The sequence below is a fragment of the Chrysemys picta genome, chromosome 2 (genome assembly GCF_011386835.1).
Source record: "Chrysemys picta bellii isolate R12L10 chromosome 2, ASM1138683v2, whole genome shotgun sequence".
In the NCBI taxonomy this organism is placed as follows: domain Eukaryota; kingdom Metazoa; phylum Chordata; order Testudines; family Emydidae; genus Chrysemys; species Chrysemys picta.
The window spans coordinates 116,017,421-116,031,292 of record NC_088792.1 but is presented as its reverse complement, the minus strand read 5'-3'; the positions used below and the strand labels follow the sequence as shown (position 1 = coordinate 116,031,292).

Sequence of the window (13,872 nt, the reverse complement as noted above, 5' to 3'; positions counted from 1 at the left end):
AAACCATTCCCCAGGTCAAAGTCCCGAGGCAGAGCAAGGCCAGGACCCCTGCCTTTCCCATTGATTTCCATGCTCAGCAGCTCACAGGGTCTGGCCCAGCTCAGAGACGCTCAGCCTGGGGAACGGTCTCCCACAAGGGAAGCGTTGGGAGCCCCATTCCTGGGACCTTTCCAAACACACTGGGGACGGCTCTGGAGAAGCCCCTCCCCGGTCTGAGAGCGAGGGGCTCCTGGGGGCGGTTTGCAAATCCAGTCTCCTTTGGGAGAGATTCTTTCCCCCTCTTTCTGCCTCTCCCCAGACAGACAGGGGACGCCAACGGGGAACCCTAATGCCACTCACTTGATCTGGTGACGGAGCGATGGATGGAGGATGTTCAGTATCGTCCCTCGCCCTCCTCCTCACTCCCCAAAGCGAAGGCAGGCTGGAGAGGGTGGTGGTGACCTGAGGAGTTACCCTGCCCAGCCAGCAGGCAGGGGGATAGCACTGGGCGATCGACTGGCTGTGAAAACAAGAGTCTATCTTATTGCCAAGGGACAGAGAAACTCAGCCAGCAGCAGGGGGTGCAGAACACTGGCCTAATGCGGGGGTGACAGCACCTCCGGGATCCTGACATCCTGGCACTTTACACACCTTCCTGGAGCCTCCCAACCCTCCTGGTCTGTAGGGGCTGCTACCCCAACCCTACTGATGGGAAACAGGCCTGGGGTGGGGAAACTACTGGCTCAGGGTCACACCAAGTGTCAGAGCCAGGGATGGGACCCAGCAGTCCTTATTTCCAGGCCCCTTCACTAACCACTGCTGCACACTCCCTCCCATAGCTGGAAATTACAACCAGGCCTTCATGTCTGGTCCCCCTGCTTTGAGAGGGAGTGTGCTCCGCTGGAGTGACTGGAGCAGGGAACTGGGAGTCAGGACTCCTGGGTTCCATTGCTGGTTTCCTATTGACCTGTGGGACTTTGGGTAAGTTGCTCCCCGCTCTAGGCTCTGTCCCCAGCAGTCAAATGGGGATTTCATACTTTCCCACTATTGGAAAGTGCTGGGAGAATCCCCCAGCAAAAGCTGCTCTGACAGTGCTAAGCAACATCTGACCATTAGAGGTCAGAGCGCACTGCCCAGGAGGAGGAGTGTTTGGTTCTGGGCTGTTGGAGTACGGGCTTTCAACCATCTGTGCACACATATTATACTAATTTCATCTAGACCACCTCTCCCTAGTTTGCTTGTGAGAATGTCCTTATTAACACCAAGATGGATCACATCTACTGTTTACCCACCTCCACTAGGCCCGTAACCCTGCCAAAGAAGGAGCTAGGATTGGTTTGGAATGATTTGTTCTTGACAAGTCCATGCTCACTAGTCCTAAGAACCAAATTGTCCTGTAGGTGCTGACAAACTGATTGTTTAATAAGGAGTTTCGGTATCTTTCCAGGTATGTTAATGGATGGGAAGACGTTCTTTTTCAGGGATCTCTGACGAGAACTGGGGCACAGCACTTAGTTTGTTGAGGCCATAAAATGGAGACAGGCACCTCTTCTCTTCTCCCAGCACCCCAGATACCTAAAAGGGTGGGACTCACATCCCTCAATGGGCTTTAAAAAAGACAATGGTTACAATGTGGCCCCAACCATTTCTGGTTTCTGCAGACTAGATGTTTTAGCAAAGTTTAGAATTCCTTGGTGCTCAACACCATGAAACTCCCATTTCTCCTTTACAAAGGGCTTTAACGCCCCTTATCTCACCCAGGCTCTCGACTGCCCAAAGTTGGAGAATTGTCCCTGTTCCCATTGCAGAGCACTCCCCACGACACACACACAGAGTCTCCTGGTGGTGGGAGGGGAACAGAGGAAAGGACAAAAGAAGTAAGAGATGAAGAGAAAGGAGGGAGGGATGGAGGAAAATGTAAAACAAAAAGGACAAACCCTAATGTCCCCAGTGATTCTAAGGAACAAAATCCCAGGTGGGGAATAAAATTCGGCCACCTTAAGCTAGTGTTTTCCATGCCTAGAATTCAGCTGGTGCCAGATGCATCAGACTGAACAGGTTCCAAACCTCTCGGAGGCTCTTACCTTCTAAACAGGGACGTCTGTTTTCTAGTAAAATCAGGAAAAAGAAAGGAGAAAACTCAAAAGAGGTTCCTCCTGGCGCTCATGTACGTGACCCCTAATACTCTCTCAGTCCTCAAAGAGAGACCTCGAGAAGGAGACTTGCTGAAGGAAAGCTACAGGGGACTCTGAGGTTTCCCTGGCCCTGCGCCCCTGTCCTGCCTGGCTGATGTCAGCATCCCTCTGTGAGGTCACCACCTCCCCTGCACCTTTGGCCAATAGGCTGAAGTCCTGCAAAAGGCCTTTGTGATGTCACTCCCACACCCACCCCTCCCCTGCAGTGCTAATGTTCTGCTGCAGGCCAGACCCTTTGGAGGTTTGAGCTACTCCCTGTGGATCACCCCGCTCAATGAGTGTTCATTCTAGGAAGCAAGCCGGATAGACAGTAAAACATCAGAGGCTGCTCCCAATGCTACACTCGGTTTCTCAGAAATGAGTAGACTTTATGGCCGGAAGAGACAGTTAGAGCGTCTAATCTTACCCCCTATCACAGGCCTCCTGTCTACCACAATAGCTACTTTTGGGGTAAACACATTCCAGAAAGGCATCTAGTCTTTATTAAATGACATCAAGAGACAGAGAATCCACCACTTTCCTTGGTAGTTTCTTCCTGTGGTCAGTCATCCTCGCTGTTGAATATTTGTGCCTTATTTGTCATAGGAATTTGTCTCTTTTCACCTTCCAGCCATTCCCAAACCTCAGCCAGCATTTGTAGCTGACAAATCTCACGAATTGTCACAGATTGCGGTGTTACTAGAGGAGGTTTTGGAATTAACTGATAAGTCACTGGGACCAGATGGCATTCACCCAAGAGTTCTGAAAGAACTCAGATGTGAAATTGCGGAACTACTAATTATGGTTTGTAACCTGTCCTTTAAATCAGCTTCTGTATCCATGACTGGAAGATAGCTAATGTAACGCCAATATTTAAAAAGGGCACTATTGGTGATCCCGGCAATTACAGACCAGTAAATCTAATGTCAGTACCGGGCAAATTAGTTGAAACAATTGTAAAGAATAAAATTGTCAGACACATAGAAGAACATAAATTGTTGGGCAAAAGTCAACATAGTTTAGGTAAAGGGAAATCATGTCTTACTAATCAATTAGAGTTCTTTGAAGGGGTCAACAAACATGTGAACAAGGGGGATCCAGTGGACATAGTGTACTTAGATTTCCAGAAAGCCGTTGACAAGGTCCCTCACCAAAGGGTCTTATGTAAATTAAGTTGTCATGGGATAAGAGGGAAGATCCTTTCATGGATTGAGAACTGGTTAAAAGACAGGGAACAAAGGGTAGGAATAAATGGTAAATTTTCAGAATGGAGAGGGGTAACTAGTGGTGTTCCCCAAGGGTCAGTCCTAGGACCAATGCTATTCAACTTATTCATAAATGATCTGGAGAAAGGGGTAAAAAGTGAGGTGGCAAAGTTTGCAGATGATACTAAAGTGCTCAAGATAGTTAAGACCAAAGCAGACTGTGAAGAACTTCAAAAAGATCTCCCAAAACTAAGTGATTGGGCAACAAAATGGCAAATGAAATTTAATGTGGACAACGTAAAGTAATGCACATTGGGAAAAATAACCCCAACTATACATACAATATGATGGGGGCTAATTTAGCTACAACGAATCAGGAAAAAGATCTTGGAGTCATCGTGGATAGTTCTCTGAAGACTTCCACGCAGTGTGCAGCGGCAGTCAAAAAAGCAAACAGGATGTTAGGAATCATTAAAAAGGGGATAGAGAATAAGACGGAGAATATCTTATTGCCCTTATATAAATCCATGGTACACCCACATCTTGAATACTGTGTACAGATGTGGTCTCCTCATCTCAAAAAAATATATACTGGCATTAGAAAAGGTTCAGAGAAGGGCAATTAAAATGATTAGAGGTTTGGAAGGGGTCCCATATGAGGAGAGATTAAAGAGGCTAGGACTTTTCAGCTTGGAAAAGAGGAGACTATGGGGGGATATGATAGAGGTATATGAAATCAGAGTGATGTGAAGAAAGTGAATAAGGAAAAGTTATTTACTTGTTCCCATAATATAAGAACTCCACTAGTAACCTCCCTCCAGCCTGACAGTTCACCTCTCAGTACGACCCGTTGTAGTCTCCCCTTTAACCAATTCCTTATCCACCTTTCAATTTTCATATTGATCCTTATCTTTTCCAATTTAGCTAATAATTCCCCATGTGGAACTGTATCAAATGCCTTACTGAAATCGAGGTAAATTAGATCCACTGCGTTTCCTTTGTCTAAAAAATCTGTGACCTTCTCAAAGAAGGAGATCAGGTTGGTTTGGCACGCTCTACCTTTTGTAAAGCCATGTTGTATTTTGTCCCAATTACCATTGACCTCAATGTCCTTAACTACTTTCTCCTTCAAAACATTTTCTGAGACCTTGCATACTACAGATGTCAAACTAACAGGCCTGTAGTTACCCGGATCACTTTTTTCCCCTTTCTTAAAGCTAGGAACTATGTTAGCAATTCTCCAGTCATACGGAACAACCCCTGAGTTTACTGATTCATTAACATTTTTTGCTAATGGGCTTGCAATTTCATATGCCAGTTCCTTTAATATTCTTGGATGAAGATTATCTGGGACCCCCGATTTAGTCCCATTAAACTGTTCGAGTTTGGCTTCTAACTCAGATGTGGTAATATCTACCTCCATATCCTCATTCCCATTTGTCATCCTACCATTATCTCTAAGCTCCTCATTAGCCTCTTAAAGACTGAGGCAAAGTATTTGTTTAGATATTGGGCCATGCCTAGATTATCCTCAACCTCCACTCCATCCTCAGTGTTTAGCGGTCCCACTTCTTTCTTTGTTTTCTTCTTATTTATATGGCTATAGAACCTTTTACACCTTTTACTATTGGTTTGAATTCCCTTTGCAAGGTCCAACTCTACATGGCTTTCGGCCTTTCTCACTTTGTCCCTACATTTTCTGACCTCAGTAAGGTAGCTTTCCTTGCTGATCACTCCCATCTTCCACACCTTGTAGGCTTTCTGCTTTTTCTTAATCATCTCTCTGAGATGCTTGCTCATCCAACTTGGTCTACAACTCCTGCCTATGAATTTCCCCCCCTTTCTTGGGATGCAGGCTTCTGATAGTTTCTGCAACTTTGACTTGAAGTAATTCCAGGCCTTCTCCACCTTTAGATCCACAAGTTCTTCAGTCCAATCCACTTCCCTATCTAATTTCCTTAATTTTTTAAAGTTAGCCCTTTTGAAATCAAAAACCCTAGTCACAGATCTATTTTTGTTTACCCTTCCATTTAGTTTAAACTGAATTAGCTCATGATCGCTCAAACCAAGGCTGTCCCCTACAACCATTTCTTCTAAGAGATCCTCACTACCCACACCAAATCTAAAATGGCATCCCCTCTTGTTGGTTCTTCAACTACTTGGTGAAGGAATCCATCAGCTATCACATCTAGGAAAATCTGAGCCCTATTATATTACTAGCACTTGTCCTCCAGTCTATATCTGGGAAGTTAAAGTCTCCCATGATCACACAATTCCCATTAGTATTTACTTCATTAAAAACATTAAAGAGGTCTCTATCCCTATCCAAATCAGACTCCTGTTCTAACAGACAGCAAACCCCCCAAAGACAGGGATAGAGCCCAGAAATCGAGATGGTGGGGAAATTTCATTGAAACCGTTTCTGTCCGAAAATCCCATTCAAACTAAACCAGTTTGTTTCTTGAAATCATATCAAGTGGCATGAAAATTCTTTGCAAAAATATTTTGTTGCAAAACAAAAGCATCTTCTGTGTCACAAAAAGAACAGGAGTACGTGTTTGTCTCGTCGCACACAAAGAGGAGACACTTAGATCTCAAAAATTAGATAAGATGTTTCAGTCTGAGCTAAGTAGTTGCTGCTCTTAACAATTGCAACATAATAAAATACAAATAAAATAGACTATTTCAGCCATTCTATTATGTCCTAATCTGATCTGAGTAAACGTGATAGGACACCTCATCTTATGCACTGCTCCTAGTGACACTCTCCAATAGATCCCCATCCTCCACCTGTCGGGAGGTAGGTAGGAGCGGATTGTTATCCCTACTTGAAAGAGGGAGAAGCTAAGGCTGAGAAAGGAGAATTGACTTGTCTTAGGTCACACAGCCAGTCCGTGGCAGAGTTGGGAATAGGACCCAAGACCCCTGATTTTCAAACTAACCATCGGATCTTGAATTTCAGACATTGAATGACCTGAATAAAGTGTTCTCAAGTGAGTTCCAGACCAGCAAGAGTTCATAGTAATTATTCAGCAAGAATTTTAGGAGAACTGGAATGGTAGAGAAAATAATGAACTGCAGAGAAGCAGCAAAATTTGTCGAACATATGACTGGTTATGACTATTTACTTGGTCTTAAAAGAAAACAACAGGGACCTGAGTCTCCTCCCTGTCAATAACCCCCTGCTCAGCCAATCAGGGTAGCGACCGAGGGGCGGGAGGATGAGGGTTCTCACCAGAGAGCCCAAAAGATGGCCAAGGTCACCGCTGGGGATCACTGTCTGAGCACTATTTCAACGCCACATTTTTCGGTGGACCTCCCACAATGGGAGTTGTAGAGCACCCCCCACGACACACACACACCCCCTCCTGGTGGTGGGAGGGGAACGGGGAAAGGACAAAAGAAGTAAGAGATGAAGAGAAAGGAGGGAGGGATGGAGGAAAAGGTAAAAGAAAAAGGACAAACCCTAATGTCCCCAGTGATTCTAAGGGACAAAATCCCAGGTGGGGAATAAAATTCGGCCACCTTAAGCTACTGTTTTCCATGCCTAAAATTCAGCTGGCGCCAGATGCATCAGACTGAAGAGGTTCCAAACCTCTCGGAGGCTCTTACCTTCTAAACAGGGACGTCAGTTTTCTAGTGACATCAGGAAAAAGAAAGGAGAAAACTCAAAAGAGGTTCCTCCTGGTGCTCACGTCCGTGAACCCAAATACTCTCTCAGACCTCAAAGAGAGACCTCGAGAAGGAGACTTGCTGAAGCAAAGCCACAGGGGTCTCTGAGGTTTCCCTGGCCCTGCGCCCCTGTCCTGCCTGGCTGATGTCAGCATCCCTCTGTGAGGTCACCACCTCCCCTGCACCTTTGGCCAATAGGCTGAAGTCCTGCAAAAGGCCTTTGTGATGTCACTGCCACACCCACCCCTCCCCTGCAGTGTTAATGTCCTGCCGCAGGCCAGACCCTTTGGAGGTTTGAGCTACTCCCTGTGGATCACCCCGCTCAATGAGTGTTCATTCTAGGAAGCAAGCCGGTTAGACAGTAAAACATCAGAGGCTGCTCCCAATGCTACACTCGGTTTCTCAGAAATGAGTAGACTTTATGGCCGGAAGAGACAGTTAGAGCGTCTAATCTGACCCCTTGCATATCACAGGCCTCCTGTCTACCACAATAGCTAATTTGGGGGCAAACACATTCCGGAAAGGCATCTAGTCTTTATTAATGACATCAAGAGATGGAGAATCCACCACTTTCCTTGGTAGCTTCTTCCTGTGTTCAATCATCCTCGCTGTTGAATATTTGTGCCTTATTTGTCATAGGAATTTGTCTCTTTTCACCTTCCAGCCATTGGGTCTTGTTCTGCCTTTCTCTGCTAGACTAGAGAGCCCTTTAATACCCAGTATTTTCTCTCCATTAAGGCACTTCAACACTTCAATGAAGTCCCCTTCAATCTTCTTTTGATAAGCTAAACAGGTTGAGCTCTTTCAATAGCTCACTAGAAGGCATTTTTCTCCAGCCCTCAGAACATTTGATGGCTCTTTGATGCCCCAGCTCCAATTTCTAGGACCATCTTTTTCAAAGGAGGACACCAACACTGGAGGCAGTATTCCAATAGCAGTCTCACTGCTGCTGTGTCACCTCCCTATCCTACTCAGGGCTCTGCTCCTACGTCTAATGATGGCTTTAGCCCTGTTCACCACAGCATCACACTGGGAGCTCATGTTGAGTGGCTTCTCCACTCTGGCCCCTAAATCCTTTTCAGAGTCACTGCTTTCCGGGATACACATCCCCATTCTGGAGGTGTGGCCGGCGTGCCTTGTTGCCACGTATAGGACCTTGCATTGGGCTCTGCTCAAACTTGTTTTCTTTGAATGGGTCCAGCTGGCCGAATGAGCCAGATCACTCTGTATCACTGCCCTCTCCCCATCAGGAATTACCACTCTGCCTGTATTTTGTCACCCCCCAATCTTATCCGCAGTGATTGTATGTTTTCTCCCAATTCATTGATAACAATTATTTTAAAAAATTAGTCCTTGAGAGCTTCTTCAGACCCTTAGTACCCAGGACCTGCTCCCCACAGCACAGTGAGAAATGCTGTCCAGCCCTGCTGGTACATAGGGGATAAGCACAGAACAAACGTACCTTTAGGAGCTGTGTTATCCATAGGCTCTGAACAACATGTGGGGGTCAGCAGATTACAAACGCACGACAGACCTGTAGTGTAGACAGGTCCCAACTGTGTCTCGGTTTCCCACCCTGTAAAATGGGGAGAACAAACAAAACCTTGATTAGCTCCATTTGATAGCTGGGGAAACCGAGGCACCCAGCGGTGCAGAGACTCGCTCATGGTCCCAAAGCCAGGAATAGAAAACAGCAGATCTGATAGCCAGGCCTGGGACCTAACCCTGGTTTTCCTGGCCTTGCTGCTCTAAGTTTAGTCACAGCCTCCATGTCTTTTCCCCCGTGTCCCTTAACCCCACGTCACTGCAGAAGAGAGATTTTCTGGTAGCCAGCTGGCTCTCCTGCATGTGGATGTCGTTCCAAAAGACGTGCTCTGGCTCAGTCCCATGCTATGGTTGGCTGAAGGAACCACTTGGTCACATTCTAGCCCTGAGTTATACAGGAGGGGCGACTAGATGCACATAATGGTCCTTTCTGACCTGAACCTCTATCAATCGCTACATTTTCTGCTGCTAGGAAGAGAACTCTGGACCTATTTTCTCTCATTCACTTTCAGTCGGAATAATTTCAATCCAGGCCAAAGGATTTCCTCTTCCATTGTGTCTTCAGCACCTTTGGGAGCAACCAGTTACTGTTACCCACAGGTTACCAGTTTCAACCTGTCCCAGGGTGAGATGGCCAGGAAAGGGGTTGGAGCTCAACTGCACCTGGCCCAGGTGATGCAGGTCCCTAGGGTGAAGGGAATAAGTGTGGGGGTCACGTGACAAGACGCAGCCTGTGACTAGGACCCAGGCCTGCTGAGAGATAGAAGGGCAGCCTGTACTCAGCCAGGAGAGAGACCCCAAGGGAAGCAGGCATGGGAGGGGCTTGGAGCGTCCTTTAAAGGTGAGGGACAAGCTGGGAAGGGGCCAGGCTGAGCACTAAGGACAAGGCCCTAGGAGGGAAAGATAGGGCAGTTTAGGAGATGGGACAGATAGTCCAGTTGGTTTCGGCTCCCAGGACCAGACACCCAGAGGTGAAGGTGATTGTCGGGGCTTCTGTCCTTCTTCCCCAGTGTAGATTTGATAGTGGAGAAGACTGATGCCGTAAGGGGGAAGTGAGTTATCCCAAGGTCACCCAGTGAGTTTATATCACAAATGCATACTCGGAAGGATCCAATAGAAACATGGATTTTCCAGTCTCTTCTTTCTAGGAGTCCCCAGGGCTAAGGTAAAACCCCTGCGGCCCCTCCCCATTCTGCTCACCTCCAAGATGTGCTGGAGTTTGTCTGTGCTGGGGGGTGCTGTCAGCAGGATCGAGAGCTCGTCATCCATGTTCTCTGGGCAGGCCTTGCTCAGAGCCTGCCAGCGGAGGGAGACCAGGGGTCAGGAGCCTGCATTAGCACCGGTGTGCCATTGACCAAGAGCTGGCTGAGGTAAGCGCCGCCTGGCCGGAGCTCGCACCCAGAAACCCTGCCCCAGGTCGGAACCCCCTCCCACACCCAAATTACCTCCCAGACCTCACACCCAGCACCCCAACCCCCTGCCCCAGGTCAGAACCCCCTCCTGTACCCTAATCCCTCCCAGACCCCACACCCCCACCCCAATCCCCTACCCCAGCCCCAAGCCCCCTCCCGCACCCAAACTCCCTCCCAGACTCTGCACCCCAACCCTCTGCCCCAGCCCGGATCCCCCTCTGGCACCCCAAACCCCTAATCTCCAGCCCAATCCCAGAGCCCGCATCCCCACCGGAGCCCTCACCCCTCCCTGCACTCCAACCCCCAGCTCCAGCCCAGTGAAAGTGAGTGAGGGTGTGAGAGCGAGCGACTGAGAGAGGTGGGCTGGGCTGCAGTGAGTGGGGGTTGGGCCGTAGAGAAGGGCATGAAAGGGGTTGGATCAAGGGCGTTTGAATTTGTGCAAGTAGAAAGTTGGCAACCCTACTTAAGGACCTTTGAAAAGCAGCCTCCTTAGCACCGCTCCTGATACCAGGGGCCAAGGCGCCTCCGGACATGAGAACCACAATAGGCCAGAGCAAAACGCTGCGTTAGAAATCGGAGCTCAGGCTGCCAAGCGAACGATAGCTGACAGACAGGAGATGCGGGAATTAAGGTTGTGCCTTCAGCCAGCAACTGGTGTTCATCCGTTTGCACCACACACACACCTGTAGGCAGGGCCACTATTTCCTTGTCTGTCTGCCTGTTTAGCGTCTCTCGGTCCTTACTTTGTCCATCACCGTGGTGTCTGAGTGGCAAACCAAGGGTTTGATGTGTGCATATGAAACTGCCTGACTGGAAGGACGTGCTTTGGTGTGGATCAGTGACTGCTGGGGCGATTGGTGGCAGAAGGCTCTGAGGGCCTGGCTCATTCCGACCTGGCTCATTCCAATGGCTTCTACAGCTCAGAGCAGCCCAGTCTCCTGCCTGGGTCCGACGCAAACCAGGAAGTACAGGACCACGGTTAATAAGAACAGCTCAAAAGATCATTTTCGCTGACCCAGCCCTGCACAGATTTCCAGCTTAGGTTTGCATTTTCAGCAAAAGTTCTTCTTGATTATTTTCTCCCAACCCGCTTCTGCCTCCATAATAGCCAGCCACCCTGTCAGTCGCATCCTGGGGCGCTCCAGGGACAGCGTGTGTGCGTGTATGTGTACGTCTGTATATATGTGTATGTGTACATGTGCGTATGTATGTGTGTACGTGTATGTGCACATGAGTGTGTGCACATGTGAGTGTGCATGTGTATGTGTGTACATGTACCCCAGTCAGATGTATACATCTGGATTTCCTTTGAAAGAATTTTCAAATTGAGCTGATCAAGTGCAATGGCAAAGCACCCAATTCCTCTGCCCCCCAACTGCCTTCGCTGCTTTAACGTACAACCTGCTCTGCTGGCACCTCTGACTCCTGAAAGCCCTAACGCTCCAGGGGAGCAGGCCGTACCCTGCCCTGCCCTGGCTGCCCCGGGTGTTACCTCGAAGGGAATCGTTCCAGATTCCAATGAGTGGCAGGTCCAGGGAAGAGCCTTATCTGGGGGGAGGCTGTACCAGACCCGCCCGACTCAGGCAGGCTCCCAGGTACTCTCTGCTCGGGGCTGATAAGGCTCCTTAGCAGTTTCTCTCCAAACAAATTCCAGTTCAAGACACCTGAGAGCTCCACAGCAGGGCAGCATCCCCAGAGCGCAGCAGGGCGGGGGTTAGGGGGAGCAGTCGGTAGCAGCACCTGCCCCTCGTACGGCAGGAGCGAGAAGTGCCAGCCTCTCTGAACAGAGCAGCAGCGTTCAGCATGGGCCAGACGTGCTGCAGTGATGGGTAAGAGCGGGCTCGGAGAGACAGAGGGTCTGTGGGGCAGCTCTGGGCCCTTCTGCTCCGCACTAGGGCCGGGTGGGCGTGTTCAGCTGGGATTGGAACCCACCAGCACTTGTGGGTGTGAATGTGGGGCTGGAACTCAATGTGGGGCGCTACTGGGGGGAAGGGCAGAGAGACACCTGGGCTGAGACCCCAGCTCCAGGGAGACAGTCACTCCTGCCCAGCTGGGTTAAATTGCCCAGCTGTGTGACAGCCCCCCCATCCCTGAGGGGTACCCCCCCCCCGGTATGTCAAAGCAGGGTAATGTGCGTACTGAACGGCAGGGGTTGCCAGAGACTGGCTGGGAGAGGCCTTTGGGGATGGAGGAAGCAGCACTAAGGTACATGCCAACCTCCCTACAGAGGAGGGGCCTTGCCCCGCAGGTGTGGGGCAGGGAGCTGGGACACTGCGCGGTGGGTCATTGCTGGCCCAGGCCCTTCCTAGCTGGAGGCCGAGGCATTTCCTTCAGGTCACCTTCCACTGCAGCTTGGCCACGGGCCCCCATAGCCACTAGCCCAGCCAGGGATCCCAAGTGGGGATTGTCACGGCTGGCTCCTCCCTGCCGCCAGCAGCTCTTCACTGCCAGGGAATTCCTGAAATCCTGTGCGCCCCTCCCCCACCCACCTCCTGGGGCTGTGAGTGCCTCCCCCCCCACCCCCCGGACAGCCCCTCCCCCGAGCTCTGAGTGCCCCTGGCCAGTCCCTCCCCTCAGCCCCCCCCACTTCCTGGGGCTCTGAGTGCCCTCAGCCAGTCCCCCTCCCACACCCCGGGGCTGAGTGACCTTGGCCAACCCCCGTCCCTTCAGGAGGAACTCCCAGTACCCACCCAGCCCCCACACCTCAGGGTTCCCCTCCCTGCGGCGCTGTGGCCATACCCCCACCAGGGCCGGCTTTAGGCCAATTCAACCAATTCCCCTGAATCGGGCCCCGGGCCCAAGCCCCGGTACGGTGTACCGGCAAGAGCCGGTGCGCTGTACCAGGGTGGCTCGGCTTCCCCAGGGGGCAATTTAAAGGACCTAGGGCTCCCAGCAGGGGCCGGAGCCCCAGGCCCTTTAAGTTGCCACCAGACCCCCACTGCTGGAGCCCTGGGGTAGGACTGCGGGGCTCTGGGGGCTATTTAAAAAGTCCAGGGCTCCCGCTGCCTCTACCAACCCGGCCCTTTAAATAGCCACTGGAGCCCCGCTGCTTCCCCAGGGCTCCCGCGGCTATTTAAAGGGCCGGGGCGGTAGAAGCAGGGGAGCCCTGGGCCCTTTAAATAGCCCCCAGAGCCCTGGGATAGCGGGGGGCTCGGGGGCTATTTAAAGGGCCGGGGCTCCAGCTGCCTCTGCTGCACCCCGTCCCCGCACCAGCCCGCACCCCCTGCCCTGCCCGCAGCCAGCCCCGTCTCCAGCCAGCCCTGCACCCCCTGTCCGCAGCCAGCCCCTGCTGCACCCTTGCCCTACCTCCAGCCCTGCCCCCCTGCCCTGCCTGCAGCCAGCCCTGCACCCCCTGCCCACAGCCAGCCTCTGCCGCACCCCCTGCCCTGTCTCCAGGCAACCCCTGCCGCACCCCCCTGCGGCCCTGCCCAAAGCCAGCCAGCCCCACACACCCCTGTCTCCAGCCAGCCCCGCACCCCTTGCCCTGCCTGCAGCCAGACCCTACCTCCAGTGAGCCCCTGCCCTGCCTCCAGCCAGCCCCATGTCCACTGGTGCCCTGCAGTTCCCAGGGCAGTAACCCTGCACCCCTGCTTCAATGAGGGGGGCAGGGAGCAGCTGGGACCCACACATGTGCACACCACTAGGGTGACCAGACAGCAAGTGTGAAAAATCGGGACAGGGGGTGTGGGATAATAGGATCCTATAAGAAAAAGACCCAAAAATCGGGACTGTCCCTATAAAATCAGGACATCTGGTCACCCTAGCACACCCCCAGGGCGTGGCGGAGACCCAGACATGTGAAACGGAGCTCATTAATAACCGATCAACAGCATATATGATGCAATGTACAGAATATATAATTTTATTATTTATATAGTTATGGAA

General features: G+C 50.9%; 1 long non-coding RNA gene across 1 annotated transcript; it reads right to left on the bottom strand.

The window, feature by feature from the left end:
* Positions 1-369: 369 nt before the first annotated feature.
* LOC135981451 (uncharacterized) lies at positions 370-9,986 on the bottom strand. Its single transcript, XR_010598475.1, has 3 exons — positions 9,776-9,986; positions 8,493-8,606; positions 370-499 (listed from the first exon to the last, which is right to left on the bottom strand). It is a non-coding gene; the product is annotated as an uncharacterized LOC135981451 (long non-coding RNA).
* Positions 9,987-13,872: the final 3,886 nt, after the last annotated feature.